Genomic DNA, 20,278 nt, shown 5'->3' on the forward strand with positions numbered 1-20,278 from the left:
CTCCCCCCACCCCCCCGGCTGGCTCCCCGCTTCACGAAGTTGGTCCCAGGTGCCCCCTGCGATGTCTAATGCTCTGGAGCCCCAAGGAGATTCCCCTTTTATCCAACCAGGCGGCAGCCCAAGTGGGGTCAGAGCTGAGCAGCCAATCACCGGGGCCAAGAGCGATTAGGAATTCCAAAAAGCTGGCAGCTCCCTCCGCAGGCAGCGCTGAGGGGCCAGGGCGCTGGGGGCCGGGGCACCGGGTGGGCTCTGTAGGACACCCATGGGCAGGGGCCCCCAGAGACTGAGATGAGGCAACAAGATTCAGGGCAGTCCCAGGAGGTGGATGCCTGGGGATTCTGGGCAAAGCCTGCTTGGACTGTCCCTGGAGTAGGGTGGGACGATGGGATGAGGGCAGATGCTAGAGACTGGGAGCCCTGCTCCCTCCCTCCATCAACTCCCATTCAGGTTTGGCAGGGTCAAAGAAGCCCAGATATGGGACCCCTGGGGAAAAGGAAGAGCAAGGAAGGCCAAGAGTCCCGGGCAAGCTGTGCGGTGACAATGGGGAGAAGGAAGGGCCTGGGGTTTGAAGTGGGAGATGTGGGGATCTCCAAAGCACAGGATATGATGCCTAGTTCAGAAGAGCTACTCAGTAAATATCCCCCAATGAATGAATGAATAAAGGGGTCAGGTGTAGGCATCCCTGGAGGTAAAGAGGAGTGGTGGTGACTTCTCCTGGAGAACACTGGACTTCTGAACATTTTCCTAGAATAAAGCAAGAAGTTCGCCCAGAAGATTTGCTCTTCTATCCATTCCCTTAACTAATAAGTATTGAGCCCTTACCAGCTCTGAGCTAGGAGCTAGGGGTTCCCAGTCAATCAGGTGGCCAAGTCAGAGAGTCTGCTATGCCTCAGAGTTCACTGAGCAAACAAATGAAGAGGAGAGCATTGTTGATGTGGAGCGAAGGAGGAGGGTGTGAGGGGCAACCAAAAGGTGAGCTTCTGTTCCCAGTCTACAGGGGATCCCTTGCCTAACTCCTGTGTTGGAAGCTGCAGAAATGCACCCAACTGGGCCAGTTGAAAGGGAACTGGCCCATGAAAGGCAGCAGGATACTGCTTTAGGCAGGCAGGCCCCTCACCCAGAGAAATAAGAAATGCCTGAATTCCAAAGGTGGGCAGTGGAGCTACTGATTCCTTGCTTTCAGGGAGGAGGGCTCCTTTGGGTCCAAGTGTTAAGTGAAGGTGATTCTACACACACACACGCACACGCATGCATGCACCGTGGACCCCGGAGTGCTTGCACTCCATCTCCTCAGCTAATGCTTCTGTGAGCTTTTTGCGGCTGAGGACTGTCTGTCCACCTTGGTATTTAATACTTGCCTCTCCACTGTGCCTAGCATAGCATATAGTAGGCTTTTAATAAGGGCTTCTTGACTTGAAAGCACTCTACAAGGGGAAATAAAGATAGGGTCAGTTGCTTTGGGCAGACCCTAGAAAACAAGGCTGGTGAGAAATTCCATTCAGGATTTCTGGGCTAGTCAACAGCAAACTTCCAAATAGACTGAAATCCCATCACTCTCCCAGCCAGGAGAACACTGGACATCTGAGTATCCAGTGCCCTCTGGTCACCATGAGGCCAATCTGAGAAGTAAGAGGAAACCTTATAGGATATGGAAGCTGAGGCCTTGCTAACAGGGCTGTTGGAAGGTGGGTCTTCATCTCCTCTGGCCTGGTCCGCATAGGAGCCAGAACTAGGCAGGGACATCCCTCATTGCAGGGGTTGTCTGGGAAATAGGCACTGTTCACTCTAATGACTGCCTCCTTATCCCATAATAATGCCTTGCTTACTGTGCACCCATGTTCCTGAGTCCATTTACACAGCATGTTATCAGGTCTTCACAAGAACCCAATTAGCAACTTGGTTCCACATTTTGAAGCTGTCATAGCTATTCTTACTTGCAAGGTGTAGACTCAGGGATATGCAGTCTCAAAGGCATCCTTCACCTTTATTCTATGGAGTTGGATTCCTTGTGGTACCAGTCACACAGACAACCATGTGAATGGTGCCCCCTGGAGCTGTGCAAAGCAGTGGCTCTGCTTCCAGATAAGAATTTCTATCCTCATTTCTTGAATGTGAAAACTTAAGTTTCCAGGAAGGTTAGGTGACTTGTCCCAAGCTCCCTAGCTTGGGAGCAAGTAAGTAGCAGAGGCCAGACTCAACATCAAATGAATCTGGTGTCAAAAGCTGTTTTCTTTTGACTCCATCCCTCTCTTGGCCTCCTTTCTATGCCAGCCTACCCCGGGAGGATAAATGGGAATGTTTCATAAATGGCAGTTGTCATATCCCTGACTTATCACAGGACATCCACAATGAGCCAGATGCCAGCCAATGGGCAAGGACATGAGTGATGGAAAACAAGCATGTGAGTGATGGAAACTCAGCTCTTGCCAAGAGATGAGAATGAAAAATCTCTTGACCAAACCTTGTGTCTGAAGCTGCTAGTTCCCACTCTCAGTGAGATGGTCTCCATCCCACCCTAGGAGGCTGGGAACAAGGACAACCCCAGGCCCTCTGAGAGGCACACTTGCTAGAAGCTGCAGTGAAGGGAGGACCCAGGTCAGCCTGCAGCCAGCCCCCTCCCCGCCTTGGAACTGGACTCTGGGAGGACTCCTGGTTGGAGTGTCTCTGAGCTGCCCTACTGAGGCTAGACCCAGACTGAGACCATTTGTGGACTCTGAAGTGGGGGAAAGCTACAGGGAAAGGCAGGCCCCCGGGGCTTGGGCTGGAGGAATAAATGCCTTTCAGAGACATTTAGCTTAGTCACCCTGCATCCACATCCTGGATCTGTTACCTAATAACTCTGTGACTTTGAGCCAATCATTTAACTTCCTTCTTGGCTTCAATTGCTTTACCTATAAAATAGCCAGACAGTGGACCTGTGAGCATCTTCTGACTCCTTGAGGTAGCATAGGGGTCAAGGGCATGGACTCTAGAGCCAGATTTCCTGGATTCAGACTCCAGCTCTATCACTTACTTGATGATCTTGGGAAATCTACCCAGCTTCTGTCTTCCTCCTGTGCCTCAGTTTCCTCGTCCATAAAATGGGGATAATAGTAGTACCTACCCCTTAAAACTGTCATGAAGATTAGAAATGTACAGTGCTAAGAATAGTGAGTAAGGTAATACCATGAATATAAAAAATAAGGCTACAATAGAAGGTTCCTGGAAGTAATGATTGTTATTATCATCTTGCAGGAAGATTCCAAGATGACAATATGGCAGGGAGCAAGACAGACCTAGCCCTAGCTTCATGGAGTTTGAGTCCACGATTGAAGGAGCTGCTGTTTTTAAAGCATTTAACATGGTGTCTGGCCCCGGGGACTCCATACATCATGATTCTTACCACTATTATTAATGGGTGTCTGACCCCTTATGGCATTTAATCCACTCAACTTCTCAAGTTCCTTCCCCCTTGTTGCAAATATAAGACACCAAGTCTCAGGGAGGGAGATTAGGTTGAGAGACGATGCCATCTCCCTCCTTTGCTGTGATGCTGGTCGTTTTTAGCACCAGCTGCAGCCAAGTCATTGTCCCCTGCTAACTGCTTCCCTGAATCACTGCCCAGCCATCAGCAACAATTTTTGGAGGGAGGAGGGTGGAAAATACAAGGAAGAGAAAGGATCTGTATTTGAATCAATAATCCCATTATGAATCTGTCACCCATGAATGTGTTTCACTTTTTTTAATGCTCTTGTGTATTTCGCTCTTACCCCTGAGAGTAAACCTAGTCTTTTGTTGTGCTGGACAGTCATCCTGGGAGTGTCCTGACAGCGTCCCGGAGCTCTAGCTCTCTCGTCCTCCTGTCATCAGACATTGGACCAGATATCCCATCCCCTCTGGTCAGTAAGGGGCTAATGCTAGGAGGAAAAACAGGAGTGATTTTGATTCACGTTGAAGTTATACACAACGAACTTTTATTAAGTTCTGGGCTTTTTCACACTGCCTCAACAAATCCTCCCAACTATCCTGAAAGATGTGTATCAATTTTCAAATGAGGAAGCAACCTCAGTGAGGCCAGGTGAACTCCCCAGGAATTTGCAGCTGCCAAGGGCTAATCAGAGTCCAAATCCACTGTATTCTTGTTTTCTTAAAGATGGAACCAGAGCCTCAAGCAGAGGAAAAGACCTTTGGTATAGGGAGGCAAATGGTGCCCCAGCAATGCTTTGAGCCACCATTCTGCCCCTACCCCAGAGAGAAAAGGAAGGGATACCCTCAAGGGATTAAGAAGGGCTACTGAGGTCAAGGCTGGTGAATCCCCAGAACCTTGGTCTAACAAGAGCATCTTACCTCAAACACTTGGGCCGGATTCCTTCCCTTAGTTCTCCATGATATAATCTATACCTTTTGGATTTTTCTTGGAAGGTTATGAGTTATTGTGAGGTTTACATGAAACTTCTACAAAATCCTGTAATAGTCATTTACAATTTTGTGGGCTGCCCACCATCTGAACTTGATCTGTATTTGGGAGAATTCCCCAACTTATGAGTCCTAGTGGAAGACAGAGCCCCAGTTCTGCAACAAAACTGGAAATGCCAGATACTTGCCTTCCAGCTTCCCTTGCAGCTAGAACATGGCCATGTGACCTGGGCTGTACCAGTCAGAAGCAAACACCCTGGACTTTGAATCCAAAGCCCATGACACAAAGAAGCAAAAACTGTGTGAGAATCTCCGCTGGTAGCAATGAGGTTGCAGCAAGACTTGAGCTGCAGAGTGACAGGTTTGCAGCAGATCCTTGCTCAGGGTTGGTGGCAGCAGCAGTGGGAGGTCCAGCAACTCAGGAGCCAGTAAGAGGTGCAGTAACTGCAGTAGCTTCTACACCAGACCAGTGCTGTGACAGGCTTTGGGGCATTGATTATAGATTCCAAGCCTCCTGGAGGAATTTTGAACTACTCAATATCATTCTGGTAAATTCCTTTTTGGGTCAGATCAGACAGAGTTGTTTATAAACCTGAAACCAAGCTATTAAAATTGTGTGTTTAGGACCTAACCCCAACACAGTCCTATCTGGGAACCTTAATTTCCCTTAACAATATAATTTGGGTCAAATTTGAGCTATGAATAATATGGGACTATAAAGAGCAGGACTTTGGAGACAGCTCTCCTCATAAAATCTGTTTCTATGGGTATAGCTGAGACTAATATTGCCTACTATTCTCTCCTCTGCCTTGGTATTACATTTTATTCAGAGTGGTGATGTCCATAGGTAAAACACTACATTTCTCAACCTATTTTTTTCAGCTTAAAGTGTCCATTTGGTAAAGTTGTAGTCAAAGAAATATGACCAGAAATCTTAAGATGTTTTGTACATACCTTTTTTGCTTTTTCTGCCTTTCTTCCAGCTTCCTCTCTGGAATACAGACATGACAGCTAGTGCTTCAGGGGTTGCTGTGGGCTGTGAGGTGACCCTGAGGATGGAAGGCAACATTAGGAAAGTGGAGTGAATAATAGCAGTCTGTGTACCTGAAGACTGAGGAGCTACCATATCAGCCCTGTTCTGTCCCCAACAAGCTTTTTTTACAAAGAGAGAAAAATTTCCATCTCCCTCTACCCACCAGTGTCTGAGTCACTGGGGGCGGGGGGGTCTCTGTTTCTAGAGGCTGGAAGTGATTCTTCACTGATACGACAGAGAAGAATTTGAAATCAAATATTTTGACCTGGGTTGGGGGGTAATTTAAGGGCTTGTCATCACAGCAGAGATCTGGTTTATCTCCAGGTCCTGACAGATGAAAACCTCTCTTGGATCTGTCTCTCCTCTCCAACCTCATAGAGGCTGATGTTCTTTTGATCCTCTTCTGTGCAATCTAAAATGCCTTCTTGAGTGGTAGACCCTAGAATCGCTTTTGTAGTGGTTGAGGTAGCCCCTTACTTTTTTGTTCTGGTGCTTTCTCAGCATGCTATTTGCAGGTAGATCTGCAAACATGGCTCCAGTCTTGCCTCCAGGACTTACTGTGTGCCATGGGGTGAGCTTTTAGCATCTCTGTGCCTCAGTTCCTTTACCTGTAAAATGGAGATGGTCATGCTTGAACTGGCTTTCTTGGAGACCTCTTGGAGGAAAATATGCATGAAAGTATTTAGAAGCTGGTGAAGGATCACACAGAAGTCTGGTAATCTTTTTTCTGGTTACAAATGATGGCCCAGAATATATTGACCATCTCATTTGCAAGCTTGCATTCTTTTTTCTACTTTATACTTGTCCACAGTTGCAACCCACCTGCCCACCTTCCTCATTTTTCAGTCTTTTAAGATCTGCCCTAGATTTATATCTGTTTTTTATATTTTACTGTGCATCATTCATAGATAGCTAGCATTTATTTATTGAGATTTACAACTACCTCTGGCGATCTCTGTTAACATTTATTGAGTGCTCAGCACTGTACATGGATTATCTTAGCAATACTCAGAAAAAAGCTATGAGATGGGTGTTTTGTTTTTTTTTTTTACCGATGAGGAAACTGAGTCATCGTATGGTTACGGTAAAGCAGCTAGTGAATTGTGTAGTCAGTATTTGAATCCAGGTGAATTAAGTCTTGTGGCAATAAGGCTATATCAGTTCAATTACTCTAAGAAAACAGAAGCTGAGACTGGGTTAGGAATGCAACGGTTTATTGGGGATGGAGGTGAGGGTAACACCTGTGAAATGTAAAGGAGAGGGGGAACAGGACTGGACAGGAAGAGTCTCAAACCACAGTGAAGATCTGACAAAGTCTCAGACAATCTAACAGGGAGCTCCAGAGCAAAGACTGCTCCTTAAAGGAGCCTTTAGTTGGGCAGAAATGGTTAGACCCTAGGACCTATGTTCAGCATGCCCAGTCACTCAAACACTGCAGTGAGTGATTATAATTAGTATTTCTGGATCATGTACTTGAATGTTACTAAGAGAGTAGATCTTAAATACTCTCATCACAAAAAAATAACTGGTAACCATGTGATGGGATGGAGGTGGCAGTGAATGCTATGGTGGTAATCATTTTGCAGATTATAAACGTATTGAATTAACATGCTATGCACCTTAAACTCACACAGTGTTATGTGTCAATTATATCTCAATAAAGCTGGCAGGGAAAAAAAAGCAGCACTGCAGCAGATCTGAAAAATGCTACAGCTGGTGACTCTCTGCTAACCACGCTCCTACCCCTCCATAGCAAGTTCTTTCCTGAAGGGGGATTGGAGCAGGGCAGCTCCATGGCTTCTACAAATAAGGTGTAACAACAGCTCAGACGGCTTATCGTTTGCTCTGCGTCCTGGGGTCCAGGCACAGCTAGGCTTGGCTGTGAACTGTGGGTCGGTTCCAGGTCTGTTTTCTACATCTCCTTCTGGGACTGTGGCTACCTGCTCTTCTAGCAGAGTTCAGGATGAACAGAGGCAGCCAAACCACACAAAGCCATTCAAAGCCTCTTCTTGCATCATGTCGGCTAACACCCCATTGGCTGAAGTTGGTCACATAGTCAAGACCAAAGGCAATGGAGTGGGACCATGATCTCCCCCAACCAGGGAAGCCCTGACAAGGGAAGAGAGGGAAGAAAGAATTGTGGACAAACACCTACACTATCTGAGCAGCCATCAGGCACCAAAATCCACACGTTGGCTATTTTGTTGTAAGTGGCTAGTACCGCAACTGATATGAGCTATTATGAACAATGGCTGAAAGCACAGTTCTGAAGTCAGATGGGTGGGGTCAGACCCTGGCTTCAACACTCTCAAGCTGTACCGTCTCAGGCATTTATGAGACCTCTGGGAGCCTCAGTTTCCTCTTTTGCAAAATGGGGATAAGTTAAGAATCTACTTTGTAGGGTTATGAGGAAACGAGGGAACATGCATAAACCCTTTGCCATGGTGCCTGGTACATGGTAGGCACTCACAAATGTTGTATTTACTTCTAATCCTTACAACAACCGTGTATAATGGTGCTGTTTGTTTATTTATTTATTGGCTGTGCTGGGTCTTCATTGCTGCACCCAGGCTTTCTCCGGTTGAGGCGAGCGTGGAGCTGCTATCTAGCTGCGGTGAGCAAGCTTCTCATTGCAGTGGCTTCTCTTGTGAAGCACGGGCTCTACAGTACTGGGCTCAGTGGTTGTGGCGTATGGGCTCAGATGCCCCTCAGCATGTGGGATCTTAGTTTCTGGACCAAGGATCAAACCCCTGTCTCCTGCATTGACAGGTGGATTCTGAACCACCAGACCACCAGGGAAGTCCGCTAGCTGTTAACCCAGAAGTGTGTATTATTCTGAGAACCCATCGCCTTCCCTGGGTGCTACAACGGGTTCCAGCAATGGCCCCCTTCTCCTGAGTCCTATACCTGTTTCTGTCTTTCCTCAACATTTATCCATCAGACCTCAGGCTTTAGGACACCTCTCTGGAAAAATCCCATCCCACCCAGCACCTTCTCACGTTTCCAGTCAGTCATCCTGGGGAGAAGGTCGCCTACTCCCACATGGCCAGAAATATCTTCCAGTCCGTTCCAATTGCTCAGAATCACCACTTGGCCGAGTCCAAGGGTGGGGGAGGGTAGGTGTCGAAGAGAGTAGAAAGAGAGACCCCCCTCCCCCTCCAGCCCCCATCCCAGGACTCCCCAGAGGGTGGAAGGACTGTGGTGGGTGCAGAGAGGAGGCCAACACAACACGGAAAGTCAGCCAGCAAAAGGGCTAGCCCCACAATCCAATTCTACTTAATATCCCATAATAACATGCTGTCAACATGAGTTTCCTGTTCAAGTGGATTTGTTAAGAAGGCTGGGCAGGTCAGAGATGTGTTCCGGCCTCCTATGTGTGTGTGGAGGGATGCCTCAGGCACAAGAGCCCCTCCTCACCTTTTCCCCTCTGCAGTCCAAAGAAGCTCCCAGAAAGGGGGCTTGTCTGTACCCGTCAAGTCAGTGATGGCTCACACAGGGGCCCTAGAGCCCCCCCGAGGGGAGTGTGTGTCCTTTTTTCTCCTTCTTTTCATTTGAGTGTGTCTCCTTTTTTTTTGTTTATTCTTTTCTTTTTATTTGAGTGTGTCTCCTTTGATAAGCATCCTGCCACGAAGGCAGAAAGTATGATTTTTAAGTGGGGAATTCAAACCTGGACCCAAAGGTGGGGAGGGGGGTCCCAGGTGGGGTGAGGCACGTGTCAGAGCCCCCAAATCCCACTGATGGAGGAACCACGGGTCAACCCTGGGGCCACCTAGGGGACAGAGAGCTGCTGAGTGAGAAGCTTGTAGATCCGGCGTGGCCCCAGCCCTCCCGAGCGACAGCTCAGGGGTGACTCCAGTTAGTTCTTCTGATTGGCTGCTGGCTACTCCTCTCCTTCCAGGCTGACCCACTGCTGAGCTTTCCTCCCCATGGGGGACTGGGGCACAGGCCTGACCTCCGCAGGGAGGTGGCCAAGCTGCCTAGGGAGCCTTGAAGGAGGGTTTGACAAGAGTTTACTACTGAGTGGTCACCTTGGGTCAGAGGTGAGGGCTGTCCTGATGTCACCTTGTTGAATCCAGAGGAGCTGGGTCAGGCGGCAGCAAGGAAGTCAAGGCCGTGGAAAGGGGCTGCAGAAGGGTGGAGACTAGCATTATCCGTATTTTCCCCTGAGTTAATGGGGTGGGGGTCCTGGGGAGTTTAAGAAGTTAAACCAAGACCCCACGTAGTGAGGGTCATCACTGGGACAGGGGCCCAGCTCTGTCTGACCCTAGACCACCCCCCACTTCCCTCCCTACTCCCCCTACCATACCCCCATCCCCAGCCAGGGGTGTGGAGTGATGCCTAACTCGATCAGAGGCTTCAGGATCCCAGCCTGGGCTCAGGCTCTGCGGGGGAACCTGGGGCATCTGCAGAAAGGCGCGGGGCCCAAGTCGAGAGGATGAGGTCAGGCCGCGGCTCCTCTCCTGGGCGCCTGTGGGTGGGTGACCAGCTGAGGGGGTGGGAGTGAGACCAAGGGAGGGGGCGGTGGGCCTGGAGGATGAGGACGGGAGGCCTGGGCTTCCAGCCCTTTTGTGAGCCCTTTTAATTCGTGTAAATGAGGGTTTTTAATTTGTTATTCTGGGTTTTATTTCTATTACCATCTCATTTGCCTCTAAACCCTATTTTGCCCCAGCCTGGACCGAATTCCATTTGATGCATTAGGACTAATTCTCCTCCCAAAGGGTTAGATGTTTTCTCCCCACACAAAAGTCGCTTATTTTGGATAAAGAGACGATTAGATTTATCTTTAATATTTTAATGGCAGCTGGGATTAGCGGGCAAACAGCCCTGACTGGGGTTGTTCCCTGCGGATTAGGTTCTGATAAACTCTCAGATGGGGAGCCCCCACCCCCACCCCACCCCACCCCACTTTCTGTTTTCCACAAAGTGCTTTTTATTATTTTGGGTTGAAAAAAAAAATTCCCTTGTCTTTTGGAACATCATAAATTCCATTTGCTGTTTTCTATTAAATCAAGTTGATTAAATTCGTTGTGACTCTTTGCACATAGATCTTTTTAATTTTAACGTCTCCAGCATAAAATCTTTAATGGTGCAATTCGAAATGGCTGCAATATACAGTGCAGGCCTTGATAAAGCAGATGGAAATGAGGTTCTTCCAGGAAGGGGGGCTGTCAGGAGGGGCTCAGTCAGGAGCTGGCATAGACCTCCAGGAGAAGCCAGGGATGACTCTGCTTCAGGTCAGAGAGGCTGGGGTCCCAATCCCTGTTCTGCCACCTCCTAGCTTCGGGGCCTTGGCCAGGGCTTGCTGTGTGGGTTGTAACTTCAGCTGATGCTTACTGATATGCTTCTGCTGAGCCTAGCACTGTGCACTCACCATGAATAACCCTTTGCTCAAGATCACACAGCAAGTTGGTGGCAGAGGTTGAGTCCAGCTTGTCTTCGGCCAGAGAAGCCTCAGCTTACCTCTTGGAGCCTCCATTTACTCATCAGTGATATGGGGGCGCTCAGTTGGGGCCCTGGATCTCAGGAGCTTGGAAAGATGAGATGCAGTCCACTTTGGGAACGGTACAGGGCTGGATTCTTCTTGAGGATGGCGGGTGATGGGGGTGGCAGCGAGGCCGGCCCCTCAGGGACCCAGAGGCCCCCTCATCGCTGCAAAGAGCTGAGTTCTGAGACCCTGGAAAACTTCCGTGACTCCGGGATTGAGGAGAGAGGCATGCAGGGGCCGGCCTCCCCCACTCTCACCAACAACCAGCCCTCCAGCCTCCCACCTCAGGCTTTTCTCCCTGGCCCTCCGGCTCTAATCCTGACCTCATCAAGTCCTGGGAAGGGTTGATCCACAGGAGCAAATCCCTCATTCGGAGGGACAAAATCAGCTTAATTTGCAGCAATTTAAAGCAGGTCTTTGCCAGGATTTGAATATCAAATTATCCCACAGCCCAGGCTGGCCCCGGGAGGCCTCCTGCCACAGGATGGATGGATGTGTTCTGGACCCCACCAGGGAGGTTGTTCTCGGCTGTGTGTGTGTGTGCAGTGGAGGGCTTGGTGGGCTGTCTGAGGGTGCTGGGGAGGGTGAGGTCACAGTAAGCCCCTGTCCCCAGAGGGCACTGCAGCTCATGGACCTGGGGAGGAGGTGGGGGAGGAAATCACCTGTTCATGAGACTTTACCTAAAGTCTTGTCAAATATACAGATTCCCAGGCCCCTCCCCACATAGGAGGAATCAAGGTGTTCATAAACGAGCAGGTCTGGCAATTTCTGGAATAGTCAATCAGCAAACACTTGCCGTGCAGACACGGTGCATCTCCTGATGTTCTGAGAAAGTCGATCTCTGGCATCCACCGTGCCTGGCCCTGGCCCTGGAGACCATGCCCCCTTTGGCATCTGCTCCTTGATGCCCTGAGTCAGCTGCTGCAGAGGACTCTTCAGCCTTCTCTCCCTGGTCAGCTCACCCATGTCTTCCCAGAGCCCCTCCATGCCAAGTTCAGGCCGGGCAGACATCCTCTGATGTAGAGGACATGGGGCATGTGACCCAGACCAGAACCCCGGGTTGGACCCCTCTCATGGCCATGTTGCTCCCTCGTGAAGCTGAGAGCCTCTTCGGGAAGGGCTGGGACTCCGGGTCCGACGCTGAGCAGACAGACTGCCCATCAAGGGTGGGAGAAACGTGTTGGTCCTGGCCAGCGTGTGCCCCCTCGGAACCTTCGGTGTGAAAGCAGCAGCCAGGACTGCTGAGCTAGCCCCGTGCAGGCCTGTCTGTCCATCTAACACCATCCACAGAAATGAGAAGGCCAGTCCTGTGCTCAGAGATCCCACCACTGGCAAAAACCAGTGTGACACGCATTGTAACACCATGAAGGGTTAGTCTCTCAGTCGTGTCCGACTCTTTGTGACCCCAAGGACTGTTGTCCACCGGGCTTCTTTGTCCATGGGGTTCTCCAGGCAAGAATACTGGAGTGGGTTGCCCTTCTCCTCTCCAGAGGATCTTCCCAACTCAGGGATCGAACCCTGGTCTTCTGCTTTGCAGGCAGATTCGTTACTGTTTGAGCTACTGGGGTAACACTATGAATACTTACTAAGTGCTCACTGCCCAGTTTTCCATGCTTTTCTCTATTCATCCATGTCATCCTCATAAAAACCCTATGAGGTGGGAAATATTAAATGCATCCATTGTACAGATGAGGAAACTGAGGTACAGAGAGATTAATCACATGCCCAAGGTCACACAGTCATCAGTGGTGGATCTGGGATTCATATCTGGGCAATCTGACTCCAAGCCCTCTGTCTATCCATCCATCCTTAAAACTGTTTGTATATTAATATATTATTTCTCCATAGGTGACTTGCTTTATTTTTTTCTTTTATTATTTTTTAAAAGTTTTAGCTGCACTGGGTAGTCATTGCTTTGCACAGGCTTTCTCTAGCTGCAGTGAGCAGGGGCTACTCTTCATTGCCGTTCTCACACTTCTCATTGCAGTGGCTTCTCTTGCTGCGGAGCAAAGGCTCTAGACGCATGGGCTTCTGCAGTTGCAGCACGCGGGCTTGGTAGTTGTGGCTCACGGGCCCTAGAGCCTAGGCTCTGTAGTGATGGCATATGGGCTTAGTTGCTCCGTGGCACGTGGGACCTTCCCGGACCAGGGATCGAACCCCTGCCCCCTGTATTGGCAGGCGGATTCTTATCCACTTCACCACCAGAGAAGTCTCTGATTTGCTTTATTTTTAAAGGCATAATCACAGTGTGTTTGAGGAGCACAGAACTCACATGAGGGTGATCTGGAGGAGGTATCTTTATTTAGTCAGTGATGTTGTTGGGCAACAATTGTGTATCTGGCACTGGTGACATACAGATGAAAAGCTGGTCTCCACCCTCAAGGAACTCACAAACAGGGACATAATGTCCCATAAGCAGATGTGCTATGGGCTCTGATGGACAAATATGGGAGCACTGGGGAGACCCCAAAGCTCGGGAGATCAGGACAGGCTTCCTGGAAGAGGGGCTCATGAGCTGAGACTGAAAGGATGATTGGGAGTCTCAGAGACACATCCAGTCCTTAAGCTGAGGGCAAGGGGGCCAGAGACCCTGCTAGGCACCGACACCCTTTTGTCTCAGCCAGTCTCTCCTTCATGGAGCCTTCCTGACGCAACCAACCCCAGCCCCTTCTCTACCATCTACCCTAGACAGGGTCGCCTCCTGGAGAGGTCTTTAACCCCAGCTCCTATGTGTTCCTAGAAGACACCAGATTCCGGAACCCCCAGTTCTTATGCCAGTGAGGGCTGAACAGAGTCTGTTGTGGGGGCAGAGGCTGCCTTGGGAATCCTAGTGCCTTGATTTGTGGGCATCTAGACTTCAGAGCAAGAAGGGACCCCGGAAACCACCCAAACCCACTTAGAAGAATGGAGCAAGGCCCAGGGAAGTAACAGGAGTTGCCTGGAGCTCAAATTCCCAGCCCCTAGTGCCTTGATCTTCTCTCTAGGGTGGTCTGGCCTCCCCTGGTCTCTCCCCTGACCCTTGTCTTCATGCCTCTCTCGCCTGATGACAGCCAGGGTAGCCTTTCCTGAATAACGATGGTATTGGCTCAGATTAAGGGCAACTAGCTGGCTCTTGGCTTTTCCTTTTTATATAACAACTAATCTCCTTCTAATCAGCCATTATTAAATTATATTCCGTTTTTAATTCATTCACAGATCACGGTTGGGACAGCTGGATAGATAATTGGGGAGAGATAATTTATGTAAATGAGGAGCAGCAGAAGGTAGGGAAGTGGGAGGCTGAGGACCAAGGGCTGGGGAGGGACCTGGCTTGACCTGGCCTGGAAACGGGTGGCTGGGGACACTGCGGGGACTGGGGCCTGTCATGGAACCTCAGGGTTCCTGACTGGTTGGCCCTCAGCATCGCCTTCAGTGTTTCTGGCAAAAGGGAAGCCCACTACTTTTTGGGGGCCGGGCATCTCTCTAACATCAGCTCTCATTAGAAGAGGGACTTGAGAAGCAGTAGAATGCTGCAGAGAATTCTGGAGTCAGAGCTGTGTTTGATTCCAGCTCCACCACTTCATAACTGCCTCTCTTTCTCTCTCTCTTTTTTTTTTTGTCCATCCCTCGAGGCAGGAACTGGCAACCCACTCCAGTATTCTTGCCTGGAGAATTTCATGGACAGAGGAGCCTGGCGGGCTACAATCCATGGAGTTGTCAAGAGTTGGACACGACTGAGTGCCTAACATGCACACGAGGCTTGTGGGATCTTAGTTCCTCAACCAGGGAACCAACCTGGGCCCTTGGCAGTGAAAGTGCAGGGTCCTAACCACTGGACTGCCAGGGAATTCCCAGCTGTTTCTTAACTTCAGTTTCCAACCTGCAAAATGGAGGTATGGCTAGGGCCTGCCTCATGAAGGGGTGCAGAGGTTTAACTTGGTGCAGAGGAAAAGAAAGAGCTCAGTACCCAGTGTACACAGTGGCTCCTATCACTAGTGAGGACTAGGCACTTGGGTCATATTGACCTCCCTCTAACAACTGCCTCCCGGCCATGGAGCTTCCTTCCGATGACAGAACACGTCCACTCCCCTTGCGTAGCTGACATATCCATCCCACTGATGTTAATTACATCGGCAACTGACACTGGTGGTGTCCCTTGAGCCATGAACTGCAGTAAACTAAACACTTGCTGTATGGCACCCCGCCATATCGTCAGAACCGCAGGATGAAGTGGGCGCTACTGTCTCCATCTGATAGGTAAAAACACTGTGGACCCAGGCTCTCACCTGATGAGAAACTAAAACAGCAGCCTGCTTGGAAAAGGCAAGGAGGGAGCGCAAAACCTGGAGCCCAGGTGGAGGCCATTTTGGGCAGGTGGCTTGGGGACCGGCAGGCAGGGGCAGGGCTGGCAGGAGAGGCAGGTGGAGAAGGGTGGACCTCCACGGGAACTGGGCATGGGTGGGCACAGGTGATGGATAGGGCCCGAGGTCTGCATGTGACTGAGGTTGGCAAGGGCCCATGGTAGGGCCTTGGACCATTCCCAGAGGGAGGCAGGGGATTAGGGAGGGTGGTCCCAGGGGGTCCAGGACAGTAATGGGATTAGCCCTCAGGCAGTGAGTGAAAGTTATTAGCGTGTGGGGCATCTGGCCTCCCACCCGAGGCTGCAGCTGGCACCCATCCACAGGAGCGAGTCACCAGCATTGCCCCCCACCCTGGGCAGGCTGGCACCCTCAGCCCTCCACAGGCTCCCCTGTGGTGATCATCTGTCAGGGGGCTGGCCTCCCGGCCTCGGCCTCTTGTCTACCCTTGACAGGCCGGCCACCCACACACACAGTATATATTAACACACCCTACCTAGCACTGCCCTGTGCCTTGGTTTCCCCATCGGGATAGAAGGAGACAGTGAGAATGTTTGCCACCCTTTGGAAGGGGAACTCCTGAGGCATGGAGGTCAGGGCCAGACCCCCTCGGAATCTGGTTCTGACAAATATTAGCTGGGTGCCCCTGGGCATGACTGTTACCCTCTCTGGGTCCTAACTTATAAAATGAGAACAGTAGCCCCAGAGAAGCCAAAGAATTGATGCTTTTGAACTGTGGAGTCAGAGAAGGCTCTTGAGAGTCCCTTGGACTGCAAGATCCAACCAGTCCATCCTAAAGGAGGTCAGTCCTGAGTGTTCATTGGAAGGACTGATGCTGAAGCTGAAACTTTGGCCACCTGATTCGAAGAGCTGACTCATTGGAAAAGACCCTGATGCTGGGGAAGATTGAGGGCAGGAGGAGAAGGGGACGACAGAGGATGAGATGGTTGGATGGCATCACCGACTGGATGGATATGAGTTTGAGCAAGCTCTGTGAGTTGGTGATGGACAGGGAGGCCTGACATGCTGCAGTCCAAGGGGTCGCAAAGAGTCGGACACGACTGAGTGACTGACCTGAACTGAGCACGGGAGGGTTTTCAGAGGTGGGTGGGGTCTGAGAGTGGGTCCCACAGCGAGGTTCAGGGTGCTGGGTACCTCCCCGAGTCGGGGCGGCAGAGCCTGATGCCGCAGGACTGGACCAGGTGCCTTGCCTGCTGGCGGAGCCTGGGCGGCGCGGCGGCCAGAGCCCGGGAAGGGCAGCCGGGCGCCGTGGGGGCCGCTCGCGGCTCCCTCTAGCGGTGAAGGCGCGGATAGCCCTCCGGGAAGGGCGCCGGCCCGCGAGGCACGGCTGCGATCACAGTGTCCCCGGGAACCCCGTGCCCAGTCCACCTTCCTCGAAGGCAGCAAGGGTAGGGATGCCAAGGGTCCTAAGAGGCTCCCTCTGCTAACCAGTGCATGACACCCATCGTTACAGCGTCTTTCCTTCAGCTTGTGCTGTTAAAATGAAATAAGACGTCCCAGGAGGACGTCTGACCCACTGCTGACCCAGGGTGGGCAGCGGAGTGCCAACCAGCCCGGTGCCCGCGTGGGTGGGGCTTGAGGTGATAGTCTGTGACGCGGCACCCGTCACCCTTTCTCTAGCCTCCGTTTCCCCGTGGTAAACTGACAGGCTGCCATTAGGGTGGTCCCACCATTTCAGGGGCACAGTCCTATGGAAACGTGAAACAATTGACATTCTCCCTCCGGGAAGTGCTTGTATTTGTCTGACTGAGGAACCTACATCACGACCCAGCACTGTTAGGCAGTCAGTAAGGCTTTTACATGAAGTGATACTTATCTGTATGTTTTAAAATGATTTTTAAATGAACATTTTTTTTAGAACAGTTTTAACCATGCGGAGAAGTTGTGAATATTGTACAGAGTTTTTGTAAACCCCACACCCAAAATTCCCACATTGTCAACATCTGGCATTGGAATAGTATATATATATATATATACAACACTTTACTTATATATATATTTTGGAGAAGGAAATGGCAACCCACTCCAGTGTCCTGTCCTTTTGTCACAGGACATCTAATCTTCATGTCTCCATAGCCTTCTCTTGGCTGTGATGATTTTGTATAGCTTTAAAAAGAAAAAATAAAAGTACACATTTGGGCGGTGGAACACTGTGGGGCTGTTATTACTCACTCTGATCTGAAACACTCTCCAAGAACAATATTAGCATGAATAGGAAGCTGCACGATAGTCTATTTTATTGCCACTTGTGAAAGAGAAAAGATATATATAACTATCTTATATCTAAGAACAGTATACATAACTTATATGTAAGGAAAGCATATATAACTATCTTAATTTCTGGAAGGGTAATGGAAAAACTGGCTGCGGTTGATTGTGGGGAAGGGAATCAGAGGACTGGAGAAGAGGGGTGTGAGGGAAGCCTACATTTTATTTTATACACTTTTGTGTTCATTTGGTTTTTATCTAGCTTGATAAACATAAACAGAAATGCCGCCTGCCAAGGCAGGAGCCGTGGGTTCAATCCCTGGAAAATCCCCCGGAGAAGGAAATGGCCACCCACTCGAGTATTCTTGCCTGGGAAATCCCATGGACAGAGGAGCCTGGTGGGCTACAATCCATGGGGTCGCAAAAGTGTCAGGCACAACCTAGCGACTAAACAACAACAAAACATTAAACATAACACTACATGTGGGTATAATATATGCATTGTCTCTGCCGCATACTGGGCTCCTGCACTGTTTGTGGAATAAAGCCACCTGCCAGCCGGACGCTGTGGGGTGTCCCTGGAGTTGGGTGACCCTGTGGCTCCATCAGAACCACTGCCTTGGCTGGTTTGTAAGATGCCTTTCCACCTGGGGGCTGGGGCTTCTCTGGTTGTTCCGGGCCAGATATGTCAGGGTGCTTTGGGGTGGGGGACTCTAGGTGGGATGCAGGAACAGATACTCGAACTTGCTTAAGTTAGAAAGAACCACAAGGATGTTCAGGGGCCTCGTGGGATCTGGGATGGGATGGGCCCCAGAGAGATGGGAACCTTGGCTTCTCCCACGCACTGCTGCTTCCTCCTCCTCCCTGCAGCCTGGCTGTCTAAGTCCCATGGCTGCCCTTCACCTCCCAAACTTATTTCTCTCCACTCACACCAGATGGAACATTTTTTCAGAGGGATAAATATGTCTGGGCTTAATGCAAGTCCCTGCATCCATGCACATGTCAGTATGTGATAGGGAGAAATCAATAACTTTCTGCAGTAATTCATAAGCCTGGCTGGGTGCTTGCTCCCCTCTGGGTGCTTTGGGACACAGAAGGGAGAGAAGCATGCCTTTCTCCCAGGAAGTGGACCACAGAGTCAGTATGTTTCCTCTGATTTAGGGAAGGTCCACTCCCCTGATGCTTCCGTTTCCTTCTGGAGGCACACAAGCAGCTTCATTTGGTTCAATTATGGATTCGATCCCTGCAGAATTCAGCTCCTCTAGGAGGGATCATCGGAGAAGGCAATGGCACCCCACTCCAGTACTCTTGCCTGGAAAATGCTATGGATGGAGGAGCCTGGTAGGCTGCAGTCCATGGGGTTGCTAAGAGTCAGATACGACTGAGCGACTTCACTTTCATGCATTGCAGAAGGAAATGGCAACCCACTCCAGTGTTCTTGCCTGGAGAATCCCAGGAACGGGGGAGCCTGGTGGGCTGCCGTCTATGGGGTCGCACAGAGTCGGACACGACTGCAGTGAGTTAGCAGCAGGAGGGATCAGGGGCTCCCCTTGTGGCTCAGATGGTAAAGAGTCTGCCTGCAGTGCGGGAGACCCAGGTTGGTTCCCTGGGTCGGTTCCCAGGGTCAAGTAGATCCCCTGGAGAAGAAACTGGCAATCCACTCCAGTATTCTTGCCTGGAAAATCCCATGGATGGAGGAACCTGACAGGCTACAGTCCATGGGGTCACAAAGAGTTGGACACGACTGAGTGACTTCACTTTCTTTCTTTCTTAGGAGGGGCCAAAGTTTAGGGAAGTCTTCAAATCCCTACTAGAAAGGCCCTATTTGAAGGCCCTCTGAGATCCTGCTCTTCCTCACTGTGCCTCTGGAGGCTCTGCTGCAGGTCTAGGGTAATCAGGAGGTCTCCAGTGTTTGCTGAAATCTCCATGTCCTTTGCACGCCTCTGGGCTTTTACATATGCTGTTCCCATCATCTGAAATACATCGCCTTGTTCAAGCTTCAGCTCCAGCTTCCCTTTGTCTGGAAGGCCTCACCTGCCCAGGCGCAGAGGGAGGTGGCATCCACCTGCCTCCCCCCATCCCCACTCCCAACCCTGGGCACAGACCTGATGTCTCCTGGTGGACAGGAGTCAGAAGCACTGGCATCCATGTCTGGTTGTGCCATGTCTGCTAGCATTACATTAGGTACATAACCAATCCTTGCTCCCTTCTGTTCCCCACATCTCTAGTGCATGCATTGATGATTTGTGTTTTTCCAACCATTTCCCCTTTACACGGCGAGCTTTAATTAGTAGGCACAATAAATGTTTGCTAAATGACAGTGATTTAAATGGGGAGGGGAAAGATATCGCCAAGCTTTCACAGGCGAGACTGAGGATGGCCATTGCCCCAGGAAGCAGGAATAGGGTGTCCTGTGCCAGAAAGATTGAAGGCAAAAAGAAAAGAAGGCGGCAGAGGATGAGATGGTTAGATAGCATCACTGACTCAATGGACATGAACGTGAGCAAATTCTGGGAGACAGTGAAGGACAGAGGAGCCTGGCGTGCTGCAGTCCTTGCGGTCACAGAGAGTCAGATGTGACTAGCAACAGAACAACAGCAGATGAGAACTTCGGTGGGTTGACGACAAGAAATGGTTGGAGTGGGGGAAGGGGACAGAACTGGCATGGGTGTGGTGGCATTTGACCCTCAGTGGGTGTAGAGATCTACCCAGCCAGCTCCCAGCCTCACCCCGCCCTGTGTTAAGCAAAGTGGGTACCATTTTGGCCTCCAGGACCATGGTCAGGGCACGAGTTTGGTG

The sequence above is a fragment of the Capricornis sumatraensis genome, chromosome 2 (genome assembly GCF_032405125.1).
Source record: "Capricornis sumatraensis isolate serow.1 chromosome 2, serow.2, whole genome shotgun sequence".
Taxonomy (NCBI): Eukaryota; Metazoa; Chordata; class Mammalia; order Artiodactyla; family Bovidae; genus Capricornis; species Capricornis sumatraensis.